Source organism: Anomaloglossus baeobatrachus, chromosome 2 (genome assembly GCF_048569485.1).
Source record: "Anomaloglossus baeobatrachus isolate aAnoBae1 chromosome 2, aAnoBae1.hap1, whole genome shotgun sequence".
Taxonomy (NCBI): Eukaryota; Metazoa; Chordata; class Amphibia; order Anura; family Aromobatidae; genus Anomaloglossus; species Anomaloglossus baeobatrachus.
The window spans coordinates 359,086,221-359,104,277 of NC_134354.1; the positions used below are offsets into that span (position 1 = coordinate 359,086,221).

Below are 18,057 nucleotides of genomic sequence, written 5' to 3' on the forward strand. Positions count from 1 at the left end.
TCAATGTAAACTTCCTTTTAAGCAAAATCCCTTTGTAGGAATAAAACTGGTAAAATATGTAATAAAAATTGTAAATGTTTCATTAACCAAAAATACTTTCCTTCAGCAATAAAAAGGCCCTGTCAGTCACAATTCTGCTCTGCTAGCCAATACACAGTAACTTTCCATCAGGTTTCATAGAGTAGTGGTCATCACGTCTGCTTAACACGCAGAAGGTCCTGCTTTCAGTCCCCAGTAAAACCAATCTGTTCTTGGTGTTGAAATAATACTCAATTAAACTACAATATATGAAGTTTTTGGCTTTGTTGCCGAATGATGGGATGTTTTGGCTTCCATCCCCAACAGAGCTACGAATTTGTTTTTTTTTTCCCTGGCGGTCAAAACTCGTCTCTAATCGCCATTACTTTGCAGGCTTTTAAAGGTTTCATAGTGTAGTGGAAATCACGTCTGCTTTACACGCAGAAGGTCATGGGTTCAATCCCCAGTAAAACCCATGTGTTCTTGGTGTTGAAATAATCCCCTATCAACCTGCAGTATATAAAGTTCTTGGCTTTGTTGCCGAATAACGGGATGTTTAAGCTTCCATCACCAACAGAGCTACGAATTTGTTTTTTTTCCCCTGGCGGTCAAAACTCGTCTCTAATTGCCATTACTTTGCAGGATTTCAAAGGTTTCATAGTGTAGTGGTCATCACGTCTGCCTCACACGCAGAAGGTCCTGGGTTCAATCCCCAGTGAAACCAGTATGTTTTTGGTGTTGAAGTAATTTCCTATCGACTTGTAATATGTGAAATTCTTGGTTTCGTTGCCAAATGACAATACATTTTGGCTTCCATCACAAAGAGAACTACGATTTTGGGTTTCTTTTTTATTGACCATTTTAGCAGAAAACATAATCCCATATTATAAAAATCCTATTTGTTTCAAAATATATAGTTCCCATAAATACAAAAGCAAAAGACCAAACTATGGAGAAAAAAGTAACACATTCAATATAAACTTCAATTTAAGCAAAATCCCTTTGTAGGAATAAAACTGGTAAAATATGTAATAATAATTGTAAATGTTTCATTAACCAAAAATACTTTCCTTCAGCAATAAAAAGGCCCCGTGAGTCACAATTCTGCTCTGCTAGCCAATACACAGGAACTTTTTGTCAGGTTTCATAGTGTAGTGGTCATCACGTCTGCTTAACACGCAGAAGGTCCTGGGTTCAATCCCCAGTGAAACCAATCTGTTCTTAGTGTTGAAATAATACGCTATTCAACTACAATATATGAAGTTCTCGGCTTTGTTGCCGTATGACGGGATGTTTTGGCTTCCATCACAAACAGAACTACAAATTATTTTTTTTTTCCCCTGGCTGTCAAAACTCGTCTCTAAATGCCATTACTTTGCAGGATTTCACAGGTTTCATAGTGGAGTGGTCATCACTAGTGATGAGCGAGCATGCTTGTTACTACTCGGTACTCGCACGAGTATCACTGTACTCGGGCTGCTCAGCGGGGACCGAGTAATCTCGCGATACTCGTGCTGTACTCGTGGTCTTCATCCCTGCATGTTGGCGCTCTTTTGAGAGCCAGCCCTCATGCAGGGATTGGCTGGCAGACCACTGCAATGCCACAACCCTGTTAGTTGTGGAATTGCAGTGATTGGCCGGCCTACACAGCGTGACCGAGCCTTTATACCGGCCGGCGCGCTGTGCTCTGCTCACAGCTATCCAGACAGTCAGTGCAGGGAGAGTGTCGCTGCTTCAGGGAAAGGTTTGCGGCCCTTTATAGTTAGTTCCGGAGCAGGGCTGCAAACAGTGTGACCAGAAGTCCTTCTCAGGACTATTCTAGTTGTATACAGGCAGGCAGGGTATAGCCAGGTCGGAGTACAGTAGCAGAGTCCTTCTCAGGACTATTGTTGCTATATACAGGCAGGGTATAGCCAGGTCGGAATACAGGCTAGTGACCAGAAGAGTCCTTGTCAGGACTATTGTAGCAGTATACAGGCAGGCAGGCAGGCAGGGTATATAGCCATTCCTAGTGGTGACCGTATACCAGCCTTCATCATATCTGGGGCTGGTGTACACAGTCTAAAAGCGTCCAGATAGTGTCAGACTTCTCAGTAATTGTCGCTCCTAAAAACCTTTTAGGTTCTTATTGCGTCCGTGCTTGCATTTAAAAACAGCACGTGTGTGTCTGTCGGTGGAAGCGTACAGGTGCACGTTTTGCACAAACTATTATATAACGCACAAGTCTAGTGAATAATACACGTCAGTCAGCAGTGGCTGATAGTGTCAGACTTCTCAGTAATTGTCGCTCCTAAAAACCTGTTAGGTTCTTATTGCGTCCGTGCTTGCATTTAAAAACAGCACCTGTGTGTCTGTCGGTGGCAGCGTACAGGTGCACGTTTTGCACAAACTATTATATAACGCACAAGTCTAGTGAATAATACACGTCAGTCAGCAGTAGAGATGAGCGAACTGGTCCCGGTTCGGCTCGAGGTCGGTTCGCCGAACGGGGGTCCCGTTCGAGTTCAGTTCGTCGAACGTTCGACGAACCGAACTCGAACCACTAGGCTATAATGGGAGGCAATCACAAACATATAAAAATGCATGATAAATGTACACAAACAGTTAATAAACATTGCCATAACACTTACCGGTCCCCGCGATCCCTTCTGCACTCTGTCTCCTGCCGCTATTCCATCCGATGATCGCTGAATCCTCCCCGTGACCAGCACTGCCAGCAGAGATGCAGGACCTATCGTGACGTCAAAATAGCCATGTGACCAGTCACGTGGCTATTATCTCATTGGCTACAGACTGGTCACATGACTATGACACGTCATGTAGGACCTGCGAGAGCATCTCTACGGTACACGGTGCACATATGTGTATCGCCGTGTACCGGCGACATGCTCTAGCACACGGTCGACTCCCCGTTCCGTTAGGGACCGGCTGACACAGCCGGTCATTAACGGAGATCACAGTTGCCATAGCAACGCAGTTAGCGGTGACGTCACCGCTAACCGCGGCTCCGAGAGCACCATTGCTATGGTAACGCGTCTGTCAGCGTTACCGCTGTTACCGCTGACAGCCAGCACTGATAACTCACGGAGTGAAGGCTGCACGATTGTAGTGAGCATTGTAGTGAGGATGAGGTTCCCCAGCCCCAAGTGATGAGATGGTGAACCTCATCCTTCCTCACTACAATCGTCACTACTACTACACTAGAAAGAAGACAGAAGAGCAGGATCGTGGAGGGCTGACAGGGGGTAATAAAGATGGAGTCTCTAATGTGTCTGTGTATTTATTTCTATTAAAGTATTTTTTCTCTGTGTGGTGTTTTTTTTTAACCCTTTATTGGAGATTCTTAATGGCCGGGTCAAACGTGCCTGACATTAAGAATCTCTGGCTTAATACTGGCTAGTAAAACAAAGCCAGTATTAACTCATGATTACCCAACAAGCCACCCGGCTCCAGGGCTGTTGGAAGAGTTGGATACAGCGCCAGATGATGGCGCTTCTATGAGAGCGCCATTTTCTGGGACGGCTGCGGACTGAAATCCGCAGCAGAGGCGCCCGGAAACCTCGGGTTAGCCTGTGCTGCGGATTCCAATCCCCAGCTGCCTAGTTGTACCCGGCTGGACACAAAAATGGGGCGAAGCCCACGTCATTTTGTTTTTTAATTATTTCATGAAATAAGTGAAATAATTAAAAAAACGGGTTTCCCTATATTTTTGGTTCCCAGCCGGGTACAAATAGGCAACTGGGGGTTGGATGCAGCCCGTGGCTGCCTGCTGTACCTGGCTAGCATACAAAAATATGGCGAAGCCCACGTCATTTTTTTGTAGTTTTTTGGCAACAAAAATAAAAAATGCTTCCCTGGATTTTCCATTGCCATTGAAGGTAACATCAAGCAGTGGGGGTTAGCAGCCAGTAGCTGCTTGGATTACCCTTAGCTAGCAATACAAAAAATGTAGCAGGAGCCCATATATATTTTTTTTAATTATTTATTTAAATAACTAAAAACAAAATGGGCTTCCCTGTATTTTGATTGCTGGACATCACAGTGCTGTAAAAATAAATCTTTAAAAAAACGACGTAGCGCTCCGCGGTATTTTTGATTCTCAGCGCAGATAAAGCAGACAGCTACGGGATGCCACCCCCATCTGCCTGCTGTTACCTTGGTTGGCAATCAAAATACAGGGAAGCCCATTAATTTTTTCTATTTAAAAAATAGTTAAAAAAAAAAATGACGTTGGGTCCCCCCATTTTTGATAGCCAGCTAGGGTAAAGCAGACGGCTGTAGCCTGAAAACCACAGCTGGCAGCTTTACCGTGGTTGGGGATCCAATGTGGAGGTCCCTCTGGCTCTTTTTTATAATTATTTTATAAATATTAATAATTACACAATAAAAGTAGGGTCCCCCCCAAATTGGATCACCAGCCAAGGTAAAGCGGACAGCTGTGGTCTGGTATTCTCAGGGTGGGAAGGTCCATAGTTATTGGGCCTTCACAGCCTAAAAATAGCAGGCCGCAGGCACCCCAGACGTGGCGCATCCACTAGATGCGCCAATCCTGGCGCTTCACCCCAGCTCATCCCGTGCCCTGGTGCAGTGGCAAACGGGGTAATAAATCGGGTTGATACTAGCTGTAAAGTCACCTGAGATCAAGCCCAGCAGTTTGTGATGTCATGGCGTCTATTAGATACCCAACATCATAAACTGTCAGTACTAACAAAAAAAAAAAATCGACAAAAGAAATTTATTTGAAAAAACAGTCCCCAAAACATTTCCTCTCTCACCCATTTATTGTAAGAAAAAAAATAAAGGGGTCCCACGACAACTCTGGACCGTCTAGAATATGGGGGGGAGACACTCAGGGAACGTATCCCCCATTTTCTAGGAGTGCGGACCCTTCATGTGAGGAGTGTGGGTGCAATGAATCTGCACTCACTCTTCTCGGGTCCACAGCAGCAGAGTCCATGTCGTAATGGTTGCTACCAAAGCTGCAATGCCCTGCTCATGAGGTAAGGGCATGCCTAATCAGGAGAACTACTGTAGAGGAAGCTCTGCTCACTGGTATATAGGTGCTCAGAGGTAATAATAGATAAAATTAGTGAGTAACCTCGGCACTCTAAATCTCCCAGACTAAGTCAGTAAGTCACAACGGATAGTAATGCAAAATCACTCTTTATTGGTCCGTATTAAGAAAAACATTTTTTTTCAAAAGCATATATGTTTTTGTCCAAAACAAGTTACAAATGACGTTTCGGCCTGAGCCTTCGTCAGATTGGACTTATCTGCATGTAATCATGAAAAATGACAATATTCAGTATCACATAAGAGTGAGAGAACAATAACATAAACTCGAACAATGTAGAGGTACAATTGGGATGCAGAAAAAAAATTGCAACACAGCAAGAAATGAAACACATGATACAAATGTCATAATACAGTACAAGGACAATATAGTAATGACAAATATGGGGTCAGAGTAGGCTTAGACAGCTCTGGTACGAAAGAGATGTCAATCATAAAGTAACATGTGCAGTAGGTGTAGAGCTACAGTATGCATGGCAGAGCTAATGGGTAGACCGACCATAGAAAAAGTAGAGAAAAAGTGGAGAAAAAATGTAGAAAAAGTGGAGAAAAAGTGGAGAAAAAGTGGAGAAAAAATGGATAAAAAGTGGAGAAAAAGTGAAGGAAAAGTGGAGAAAAAATGGAGAATAAGTGGAGAAAAAATGGAGAAAAAAATGAAGAAAAAGTGGAGAAAAAATGGAGAAAAAGTGGAGAAAAAGTGGATAAAAAGTGGAGAAAAAGTGGAGAAAAAATGGAGAAAAAATGTAGAAAAAGTGGAGAAAAAGTGGAGAATAAGTGGAGAATAAGTGGAGAAAAAATGGAGAAAAAAATGTAGAAAAAGTGGAGAAAAAAATGAAGAAAAAGTGGAGAAAAAATGTAGAAAAAGTGGAGAAAAAGTGGAGAAAAAATGTAGAAAAAGTGGAGAAAAAGTGGAGAAAAAATGTAGAAAAAGTGGAGAAAAAGTGGAGAAAAAGTGGAGAATAAGTGGAGAATAAGTGGAGAATAAGTGGAGAAAAAAATGTAGAAAAAGTGGAGAAAAAAATGAAGAAAAAGTGGAGAAAAAATGTAGAAAAAGTGGAGAAAAAGTGGAGAAAAAATGTAGAAAAAGTGGAGAAAAAGTGGAGAAAAAATGTAGAAAAAGTGGAGAAAAATTGGAGAAAAAGTGGAGAAAAAGTGGAGAAAAAATGGAGAAAAAATGTAGAAAAAGTGGAGAAAAAGTGGAGAAAAAGTGGAGAATAAGTGGAGAAAAAATGGAGAAAAAGTGGAGAAAAAATGGGGAAAAAATGGAGAAAAAGTGGAGAAAAAGTGGAGAATAAGTGGAGAATAAGTGGAGAAAAAATGGAGAAAAAAATGTAGAAAAAGTGGAGAAACAAATGAAGAAAAAGTGGAGAAAAAATGTAGAAAAAGTGGAGAAAAAGTGGAGAAAAAATGTAGAAAAATTGGAGAAAAAATGTAGAAAAAGTGGAGAAAAAGTGGAGAAAAAGTGGAGAATAAGTGGAGAAAAAATGGAGAAAAAGTGGAGAATAAGTGGAGAAAAAATGGAGAATAAGTGGAGAAAAAATGGAGAATAAGTGGAGAAAAAATGGAGAAAAAAATGAAGAAAAAGTGGAGAAAAAGTGGAGAATAAGTGAAGAATAAGTGGAGAATAAGTGGAGAAAAAATGGAGAAAAAAATGAAGAAAAAGTGGAGAAAAAGTGGAGAAAAAGTGGAGAAAAAATGGATAAAAAGTGGAGAAAAAGTAAAGGAAAAGTAGAGAAAAAGTGGAAAATAAGTGGAGAAAAAATGGATAAAAAAGTGGAGAAAAAGTGGAGAATAAGTGGAGAAAAAATGGAGAATAAGTGTAGAAAAAATGGAGAAAAAAATGAAGAAAAAGTGGAGAAAAAATGGAGAAAAAAATGTAGAAAAAGTGGAGAAAAAGTGGAGAAAAAGTGGAGAAAAAATGGATAAAAAGTGGAGAAAAAGTGGAGAAAAAATGGAGAAAAAAATGTAGAAAAAGTGGAGAAAAAGTGGAGAAAAAGTGGAGAAAAAAATGTAGAAAAAGTGGAGAAAAAATGTAGAAAAAGTGGAGAAAAAATGGAGAAAAAGTGGAGCACCCTTTGGTGCCTTTCATGTGGCACTAAGGGGTGCTTAGCTTTGTATTTAGCCAAAAAAATGAAAAAAAAAAATGACGTAGGATTCCCCCTAGTTTTGTAGCCAGCTAGGGTAAAGCAGACGGCTGCAGCCTGCAGACCACAGCTGGCAACCTCACCTTAGCTGGTAATCCAAAACTGAGGGCACCCCACGCTGTTATTTTAAATTAAATAAATAATTAAAAAAAAAAACACGTAGGGGTCCCCCCAAAATTGGATCACCAGCCAAGGTAAAGCAGACAGCTGGGGCCTGATATTCTCAGACTAGGGAGGTCCATGGTTATTGGACTCTCCCCAGCCTAAAAATAGCAGGCCGCAGCCGCCCCAGAAGTGGCGCATCCATTAGATGCGCCAATCCTGGTGCTTCGCCCCAGCTCATCCCGCGCCCTGGTGCGGTGGCAAACGGGGTAATATATGGGGTTAATACCAGATGTGTAATGTCACCTGGCATCAAGCCCTGGGGTTGGTGAGGTCAAGCGTCTATCAGATACCCGACATCACCAACCCAGTCAGTAATAAAAAAAAATAGACGACAAACACATTTTTATTTGAAAAAACACTCCCCAAAACATTCCCTCTTTAACCAATTTATTAGAATGAAAAACAAATCCAGGTCTGGTGTAATCCAAGGGGTTGCCATGACGATCCACACTGTCCCAGTCAATGAAGAGCAGGATGTTCCCCATTGGCTGGGAGAGCAATGCAGTGACCTGAGCTAACATCAATGGGTCAGCCCAGGTCACTGCAGGGGATGACAAGTGCTGCTGTCAGCGAGGTACATTATCTGCGCTGATCTCCAGCACTGCTGACAGCCCCTGTCACTGTGTTCAATGACCGGAGCCTTCACAGCAAGTCTCGCGAGAGGCCCGTGACGTCACCGCTAGTCAGTCTCGGTTCGGAAGCGAGAGGTGATGTGACAAGCGGCGGCCATGGAGGACAGTAACAGCGCTGAGGTCGGGATGGCGGGACTTCATCAACGCAGGTAAGCCGAGCGGGACCATGTGTGTGTGTGTGTGTGTGTATGTGTGTGTACGTGTGTGTGTGAGTGTACGTACGTGTGTACATGCCGCGGGCAGGAGGGGGCGGAGCGAGCTGAGCGGGGAAGTGTGGGCTTCCTGCACGTAACTAGGATAAACATCGGGTTACTAACCAAAGTGCTTTGGTTGGATACCTGATGTTTATCTTGGTTACCAGCTTCTGGCAGGCTGCCAGCGATGGCTCCTGCACACTGTAGCCGTAAAAAGCCCTGCTTTTTGCTGCTAGAACCGTTCTCGAACGTTTCTAGAACTATCGAATTTTAGCAAAAAGCTCGAGTTCTAGTTCGATCTAGAACAGGCCCCAAAATCACTCGAGCCTAGAACTGGAGAACCTCGAACCGCGAACCGCGCTCAACTCTAGTCAGCAGTGGCTGATAGTGTCAGACTTCTCAGTAATTGTCGCTCCTAAAAACCTGTTAGGTTCTTAGTGCGTCCGTGCTTGCATTTAAAAAACGCACGTGTGTGGCAGTAGGTGGAAGTGTCAGGCTCCATATTGTCCCTGGATAGAGACGTGCATGATGGCCTGTAAACCTGAAGTGCCCATTGTAAGGCAGTGGGTCTTGTGTAGTATAGCCCTTAGGCAGGGCAGCCAAAAATTTGGAGGCTCCACATTGTCCCTGGATAGAGATGTGCATAAGGGCCTCAAAACATTGTTCCCATTGCAAAGGAGCGGGTCTCCTGTCGTTGTAATGCCCATTCTGAAAGAATGGTCGAAAAAATTTATCACTGGGGGTATACCTGAAACAACGGCCTAACTATTGTAACGGTCATCATGATGGCGCATGAGGAGAAGGAGGAGCAGTCCAGCGATTAGCCAAAGTCCAGAAGTGTGTTACCATGGGTGAGTGGAGGTACATGGCAAATTCCCGTTACAAACTTTAAATTTCGCTGTCATTTGCTGGTGGTGTGGTGAAGTCTGGCCCAATCCAACCCTTGTTCATCTTGATCAGAGTCAGCCTGTCAGCATTTACAGTTGACAGGCAGGTGCGTTTATCTGTAATGATTCCACCTGCGGCACTAAAAACACGCTCTGACAAAACGCTAGCGGCAGGGCAGGCCAGGACTTCCAAGGCGTAGAGAGCCAATTCATGCCACGTGTCCAGCTTGGATACCCATTAATTGTAAGGCACAGAGGAATGTCGGAGTACAGTTGTTTGATCTGCAAGGTACTCCTTGAGCATCTGGGCAAACTTAGGATTTTTTGTGGCACTACCCTGCACCTCAGGGGCTGTGGTATGTGAGGGCCTGAGAAAACTGTCCCACATCTTAAAGACTGTTCCCCTACCTCTGGCGGATTGGACTTGTTCCCCTCTCGGCTTCACGGCTTGGTTGTCCACTGATTCCTGACCTATGCCGCTAGCGTTTTGTGAGGGTAATGCTTTGCCTACTTCCGTGACTATGGCCTTCTGGAACTGCTGCATTTTGCCAGACCTCTTCACCTCGGGAATAAGAGACATAAAGTTCTCCTTGTAGCGTGGGTCTAACAGTGTTACCAACCAGTAATGATTGTCGGCAAAGATGTTCTTAACACGAGGGTCACGAGACAGGCAGCTTACCATAAAGTCAGCCATGTGTGCCAGACTCTTAACAGCCATCACTTCAGTATCCTGACCAACACGATGACTGAACATGCTGTCCTCCTCCTCCTCCTCCTCATCTACCCTGTCCTCTGGCCAGCCACGCTGAACCAAGGATATGACTGCATGTCATATCCTCAATTTGGCCAGAGAGTTGCTCCATGTCTTCATCCTCCTCCTCGTCATAGTCCTCCACTGCACGTTGTGATGAGACGAGGCTGGGCTGTGTGTTATCACCCACACCCACTACTGTTTCTTGCTCAAACTCATCGCGCTCCGCCTGCAATGCATCATTGTTGTTTTTTGAGCAGAGACCATTTTAGAAGGCAGAGAAGCGGTATGGTGACGCTAATAATGTCATCATCGCCGCTCACCATCTTGGTGGAGTCCTCAAACTTTTGGCGGATGGTACATAGGTCGGACATCCATCTCCACTCCTCAGGTGTTATGTGTGGAGTTTGACCCATTTCCCGACAGCTTAGGTGATGCAGGTACTCAACAACTGCCCTCTTCTGCTCACATATCATGACCAAAATGTGCAGAGTTGAATTCCAACATGTGGGGACATCACACACCAGTCTGTGAGCCGGAAGATGCAAATGGCGCTGAAAGCCGGCAAGGCCGGCTGAAGCAGTAGGTGACTTTCGAAAATGTGCAGACAGGCGTCGAACGTTTACCAGCAGATCAGACAGCTCTGGGTATGACTTTAGAAACCGCTGAACCACGAGGTTGAGCACATGGGCCACGCATGGAACATGTGTCAGCTGGCCTCGCCTCAAAGCCGCCACCAGGTTCCGGCCATTGTCACACACAACCTTTCCTGGCTTTAGGTTCAGAGGTGTGAGCCAGTGATCTGCCTGCTGTTTCAGAGCTGTCCACACCTCTTCTGCATTGTGGGGTTTGTCACCTATGCAGATTAGCTTCAGCACAGCCTGTTGCCGCTTCGCCGAGGCAGTGCTGCAGTGCTTCTGTGTCGCCCTGGACAAGCCAGGGGCCACAGAGCACAACACTTACACACCCCACACTCCCTGCAGGCATATCATAGTCAAAACACCAAATCCTTGTTGCCTTCCCCAGGGGCTGTTGTCCACACCAGGGGGTGGAGCCAGGCGGTTGGTCTCCACCCACCAAGGAGGAGGGAAAACACAGGCAGTGAGAGTTAAGCTAAGGAAGTGGAAGGAGGAAAGTAGTAGAGAGGAGAAAAGTGACAGCAAAGAGCCTGAAGTTGGTCCGGGTGTGTGGCCCGGACAGGATAGCAAGGTTGGCAGGATGTGGTGACCGTCTGCAGTGGAGGCCGATTGGAGTCTGCCGTAAGGACCGTGGACGGGTGGTGACCCGGCCGTACCGGACCGGTATACAAAGAGAAGACAGCACCATTGGCAGGGGCCTTTCGGATCCCGGCAAGGCTTGGTGTCGCCGTGAATTTGCCAAATCCGTTAGTGAAGGGGACCTCAGGGTTTCCAAACAGCCAAGTCACGATAGAAGGCAACCGTCCAACCGTGAAGGGGAGACACCGCCACCGCCAAGGGCAACCGTCTCCCAGGGCCAGCGCCTGTGGGCAAAAGGGGCTCCTCCGGCCCATATCCAGGTCGGGGAGCGGGTTACCGGTGGGAAACCATCACTACCAACACTGAACTTAGGTGCAGGGAGAGACAGTCATCACTAACCTGCAGGGAGGAACATCCGCAGCCGTCCGAGGGACCCGTATATCCAGCCACTTGTTTTACCGTGAACTGTGTCATCATCATTGGGCTGAGTGAGTACCTCCGTGCCGTGCGGCACAGCGCTGCCCCTGCGACCGTGCACTTCATCAGGCCCCGCAACCCGCCTGTCATCCATCTCTACCCCATCACCGGGCCCCGGGACAACCAACCCCCCTACCCACGGAGGGGAGAAATAACAACAAAGCTGCTCCCTGTCACAGGCTCCCGGGATCCACGTCCAGAGCAGCGGTGGTGTCCACACAATCACCACAACCGTGGGTGGCGTCACGGACAATATCCCCAAAACCCAAACCACCCCTTTTCAATCACGGGCGAGGAGCACCGCTCGAGCCACCGGGATCCGGCCATCGCTCGAGCCACCGAGCAGCAGCAGCCGTAGAGCAGCGGCAGCCGGACCCGAGCAGTGGGAGAGCGCAGCGTCCCCTCCTCCGCCCGCGACACTTACAGCTTGGGACTGGTGTGGAGGGTAAAGTGGATGAGGATGCACAGGAGGAGGAGGAGGCTGAGGAGCATGCCATTCCGGAGCTGTAGAGTGTGGGTGAAACCCTGACTGAGGTAGGGCCTGCAAAACTTGGTGTGTGAAGGACGTGTTCCGTCCCTCGCTCAGACTGGGTCCCAGCTTCCACAATATTAACCCAGTGTGACGTCAACGAGATGTAGCGGCCTTCCCCACATGCACTTGTCCACGTGCCTGTGGTTAGGTGGACTTTGGGTGAAACAGCGTTGTTCAGGGCACGTGTGATGTTTTGTGACACGTGGTTATGCAATGCGGGGACGGCACACCGGGAGAAATAGTGGCGGCTGGGGACCGAGTAACGTGGGACAGCTGCCACCATCAGGTCGCGGAATGCTTCTGTCTCAACCAGCCTAAAAGGCAACATTTCCAGCGCAAGCAGTCGCGAAATGTTAGCATTTAGAAGTGTGGCATGTGGGGCGTTGGCAGTGTATTTGCGCCTGCGTTCAAAGGTTTGCTGAATGGATAACTGAACGCTGCGCTGGGACAAGGACGTGCTTGATGATGGTGTTATTTCTGCGTGGGCAACTGCAGGTGCAGGGCCGGAGGAGGCTTGTTTGCGGGCAGCATGGACAGGGGATTGGCTCGCATGCACAACAAGCGAAGATGTAGCAGTGACATCAGCAAGCACTGCTCCTCGACTCCGTTGTACATCCCACAAAGTCGGGTGCTTGGCTGACATGTGCCTGATCATTCTGGTGGTGGTCAGGCTGCTAGTTTTGGTACCCCTGCTGATGCTGGCACGGCAGGTGTTGCAAATGGCCTTTTTAGAATCATCTGGAGCCAACTTAAAAAACTGCCAGACTCGGGAAGACCTAACATTTGTACAGGCACCTTGTGTCGTGTTGTTCCGGGGAACAGTTGCCTGACGTCTGCCTGGGGCCACCACCCTGCTTCTTACTGCCTGTTGGGATGCTACGCCTCCCTCCCCCTGTGCACTGCTGTCCTCGCTCTGCATATCCTCCTGCCAGGTTGGGTCAGTTACTGGATCATCCACCACGTCGTCTTCCTCTTCCGCACCCTGCTCCTCCTGACTTCCTGACAATTGTGTCTCATCATCGTCCACCCCTTGTTGAGACACGTTGCCAACTTCGTGAGAAAATGGCTGCTCAAATATTTGGGCATCTGTACATACAATCTCGTCATGGCCCACTTCAACAGGAGCTGGCGAGAGGCCAGAATGTGTGAATGGAAACGTGAACGAACAGCTCTTCCGAGTGTCCAAGTGTGGGATCAGTAATGTCCGTGGACGTGTACTCGGCCTGGTGGTAGGAAGGAGGATCAGGTTCGAAAATGTGCGGTGCAGTATCACGGCTACTGACACTTGACCGTGTGGAAGACAGAGTGTTTGTGGTGGTGCCAATCTGACTGGAAGCATTATCCGCTATCCAACTAACAACCTGTTGACACTGGTCTTGGTTCAAGAGCGGTGTACTGCTGCGGTCCCCAAGAATTTGAGACAGGGCGTGCGAGCGAGTAGATGTGGCCCTTTGTTGTGGCGAAATTAGAGCTTGCACACGACCTCGGTCTCCGCCTGCACCACCATCACGTCCACTTCCTTGTTCGTTGCCAACGCCCTTGCGCATTTTGCAATGCTGTGCTGATGTGTATTCACTAGACTTGTGCGTTATATCCAAGTTTTTGCAAAACGCACACAAGTGCAGCGGAAAGCTGCCACCAACAGGCACACACGTGCGGTTTTTAAATGCAAGCACGGAGGCACTAAGAACCTAACAGGTCTCTATCCAGGGACAACGTGGAGCCTCCCAATTTTTGGCTGCCCTGCCAAAGGGCTATACTACAATAGACCCACTTCCTTACAATGGGCACTTCAGGTTTACAGGCCCTCATGCACGTCTCTATCTAGGGACAATGTGGCGCCTCCCAATTTTTGGCTGCCCTGCCAAAGGGCTATACTACAATTGACCCACTTCCTTACAATGGGCACTTCAGGTTTACAGGCCCTCATGCACGTCTCTACCTAGGGACAATGTGGCGCCTCCCAATTTTTGGCTGCCCTGCCAAAGGGCTATACTACAATAGACCCACTTTCTTACAATGGGCACTTCAGGTTTACAGGCCCTCATGCACGTCTCTATCTAGGGACAACGTGGCGCCTCCCAATTTTTGGCTGCCCTGCCAAAGGGCTATACTACAATAGACCCACTTCCTTACAATGGGCACTTCAGGTTTACAGGCCCTCATGCACGTCTCTATCTAGGGACAATGTGGCGCCTCCCAATTTTTGGCTGCCCTGCCAAAGGGCTATACTACAATAGACCCACTTCCTTACAATGGGCACTTCAGGTTTACAGGCCCTCATGCACGTCTGTATGCAGGGGCATTGGTGAACCTCCCAATTTTTGGCTGCCCTGCCAAAGGAAAATACTACAAAGACTCACTTCCTCAAAATGGGCACATTAGACTCAAGAGGCCTTCATGTACGTCTCTTCTCAGGGACATCGGAGTGCCACACAATGTTTTACGTAAAATCTTTCATGTATTAATCTCAAAAAGTAACATACACCAGCTCTATCTCACTATTGGGTATGTGCCCTTAACATTTCTGCCATGAAAAATCATTTTGGGGTCATTTTGGAAGGTTTTCTGGTGAGTCCGTAAAAATGGCGTAAAACGCGGACAAAATTGTTCACAGCTGTGACTTTTGAGTGATAAATGCTTCAAGGGGTCTTCCCCAGGCTGTTGCCATGTCATTTGAGCACTCTTCTGAGACTTTTGTGACTATTTTTAGGGTTTCTCCATGCTGCCGGGGGTCATTTCACAAAAATACTCGGGTCTCCCATAGGATAACATTGGGCTCGTTGCTCGGGCCGAGTACACGAGTATCTTGGGATGCTCGGCCCGAGCCTCGAGCACCCGAGCTTTTTAGTACTCGCTCATCGCTAGTCATCACGTCTACTTCACATGCAGAAGGTTCTGGGTTCAATCCCCAGGAAAAACAAGCCGTTTTCGCTGTTGAAGTAATTTGCTATCAACCTGTAATATATGAAATTCTTGGTTTTGTTGCCAACTGATAATATATTTTGGCTTCCCTCACCAAGAGAACTACGATTTTAGGTTTCTTTTTTATTGACCATTTTAGCAGAAAACATAATCCCATATTATAAAAATCCTGTTTGTTTCCAAATATATAGTTCCTTTAAATACAAAAGCAAACAACTAAACTATGTGAAAAAAAGTAACACATTCAATGTAAGCTTCCTTTTAAGCAAAATCCCTTTGTAGGAATAAAACTGGTTAAATATGTAATAAAAATTGTAAATGTTTCATTAACCAAAAATACTTTCCTTCAGCAATAAAAAGGCCCCGTCAGTCACAATTCTGCTCTGCTAGCCAATACACAAAAACTTTCCATCGGATTTCATAGAGTAGTGGTCATCACGTCTGCTTAACACGCAGAAGGTCCTGCGTTCAATCCCCAGTAAAACCAATCTGTTCTTGGTGTTAAAATAATACTCAATTAAACTACAATATATGAAGTTCTTGGCTTTGTTGCCGAATGATGGGATGTTTTGGCTTCCATCCCCAACAGAGCTACGAATTTGTTTTTTTTTTCCCTGGCGGTCAAAACTCGTCTCTAATTGCCATTACTTTGCAGGCTTTCAAAGGTTTCATAGTGTAGTGGAAATCACGTCTGCTTTACACACAGAAGGTCCTGGGTTCAATCCCCAGTGAAACCCATGTGTTCTTGTGTTGAAATAATCCCCCATCAACCTGCAGTATATAAAGTTCTTGGCTTTGTTGCCGAATAACTGGATGTTTTAGCTTCCATCACCAACAGAGCTACAAATTTGTTTTTTTTCCCCTGGCGGTCAAAACTCGTCTCTAATTGCCATTACTTTGCAGGATTTCAAAGGTTTCATAGTGTAGTGGCCATCACGTCTGCTTCACACGCAGAAGGTCCTGGATTCAATCCCCAGTGAAACCAATTTGTTTTTGGTGTTGAAGTAATTTCCTATCGACTTGTAATATGTGAAATTCTTGGTTTCGTTGCCAAATGACAATACATTTTGGCTTCCATCACAAAGAGAACTACGATTTTGGGTTTCTTTTTTATTGACCATTTTAGCAGAAAACATAATCCCATATTATAAAAATCCTATTTGTTTCAAAATATATAGTTCCCATAAATACAAAAGCAAAAGACCAAACTATGGAGAAAAAAGTAACACATTCAATATAAACTTCAATTTAAGCAAAATCCCTTTGTAGGAATAAAACTGGTAAAATATGTAATAATAATTGTAAATGTTTCATTAACCAAAAATACTTTCCTTCAGCAATAAAAAGGCCCCGTCAGTCACAATTCTGCTCTGCTAGCCAATACACAGTAACTTTTCGTCAGGTTTCATAGTGTAGTGGTCATCACGTCTGCTTAACACGCAGAAGGTCCTGGGTTCAATCCCCAGTGAAACCAATCAGTTCTTAGTGTTGAAATAATACGCTATCCAACTCCAATATATGAAGTTCTCGGCTTTGTTGCCGAATGACGGGATGTTTTGGCTTCCATCACAAACAGAACTACAAATTATTTTTTTTTTTCCCCTGGCGGTCAAAACTCGTCTCTAAATGCCATTACTTTGCAGGATTTCACAGGTTTCATAGTGAAGTCGTCATCACGTCTACTTCACACGCAGAAGGTCCTGGGTTCAATCCCCAGTAAAATCAAGCCGTTTTCACTGTTGAAGTAATTTGCTATCAACCTGTAACATATGAAATTCTTTGTTTTGTTGCCAACTGATAATATATTTTGGCTTCCATCACCAAGAGAACTACGATTTTGGGTTTCTTTTTTATTGACCATTTTAGCAGAAAACATAATCCCATTTTAAAAAAATCCTGTTTGTTTCAAAATATATAGTTCCTTTAAATACAAAAGCAAACAACTAAACTATGTGGAAAAAAGTAACACATTCAATGTAAGCTTCCTTTTAAGCAAAATCCCCTTGTAGGAATAAAACTGGTAAAATATGTAATAAAAATTGTAAATGTTTCATTAACCAAAAATACTTTCCTTCAGCAATAAAAAGGCCCCGTCAGTCACAATTCTTCTCTGCTAGCCAATACACAGTAACTTTCCATCAGGTTTCATAGAGTAGTGGTCATCACGTTTGCTTAACACGCAGAAGGTCCTGCGTTCAATCCCCATTAAAACCAATCTGTTCTTGGTGTTGAAATAATACTCAATTAAACTACAATATATGAAGTTCTTGGCTTTGTTGCTGAATGATGGGATGTTTTGGCTTCCATCCCCAACAGAGCTACGAATTTGTTTTTTTTTTCCCTGGCGGTCAAAACTCGTCTCTAATTGCCATTATTTTGCAGGCTTTCAAAGGTTTCATAGTGTAGTGGAAATCACGTCTGCTTTACACGCAGACGGTCCTCGGTTCAATCCCCAGTGAAACCCATGTGTTCTTGGTGTTGAAATAATCCTTTATCAACCTGCAGTATATAAAGTTGTTGGCTTTGTTGCCGAATAACGGGATGTTTTAGCTTCCATCACCAACAGAGCTACGAATTTGTTTTTTTTCCCCTGGCGGTTAAAACTCGTCTCTAATTGCCATTACTTTGCAGAATTTCAAAGGTTTCATAGTGTAGTGGTCATCACGTCTGCTTCACACGCAGAAGGTCCTGGGTTCAATCCCCAGTGAAACCAATCTGTTTTTGGTGTTGAAGTAATTTCCTATCGACTTGTAATATGTGAAATTCTTGGTTTCGTTGCCAAATGACAATACATTTTGGCTTCCATCACAAAGAGAACTACGATTTTGGGTTTCTTTTTTATTGACCATTTTAGCAGAAAACATAATCCCATATTATAAAAATCCTATTTGTTTCAAAATATTTAGTTCCCATAAATACAAAAGCAAAAGACCAAACTATGGAGAAAAAAGTAACACATTCAATATAAACTTCAATTTAAGCAAAATCCCTTTGTAGGAATAAAACTGGTAAAATGTGTAATAATAATTGTAAATGTTTCAT

At 45.1% G+C, this 18,057-nt stretch overlaps 4 non-coding genes across 4 annotated transcripts; all 4 read left to right on the forward strand.

The window, feature by feature from the left end:
- Window positions 1-669: 669 nt before the first annotated feature.
- Window positions 670-742, forward strand: TRNAV-CAC (transfer RNA valine (anticodon CAC)). Its single transcript has one exon. It is a non-coding gene; the product is annotated as a tRNA-Val (tRNA).
- Window positions 743-1,158: 416 nt separating this feature from the next.
- On the forward strand, window positions 1,159-1,231 carry TRNAV-AAC (transfer RNA valine (anticodon AAC)). The gene has a single exon. It is a non-coding gene; the product is annotated as a tRNA-Val (tRNA).
- A 15,185-nt stretch (window positions 1,232-16,416) lies between these two features.
- Window positions 16,417-16,489, forward strand: TRNAV-AAC (transfer RNA valine (anticodon AAC)). Its single transcript has one exon. It is a non-coding gene; the product is annotated as a tRNA-Val (tRNA).
- A 1,166-nt stretch (window positions 16,490-17,655) lies between these two features.
- TRNAV-CAC (transfer RNA valine (anticodon CAC)) lies at window positions 17,656-17,728 on the forward strand. Its single transcript has one exon. It is a non-coding gene; the product is annotated as a tRNA-Val (tRNA).
- Window positions 17,729-18,057: the final 329 nt, after the last annotated feature.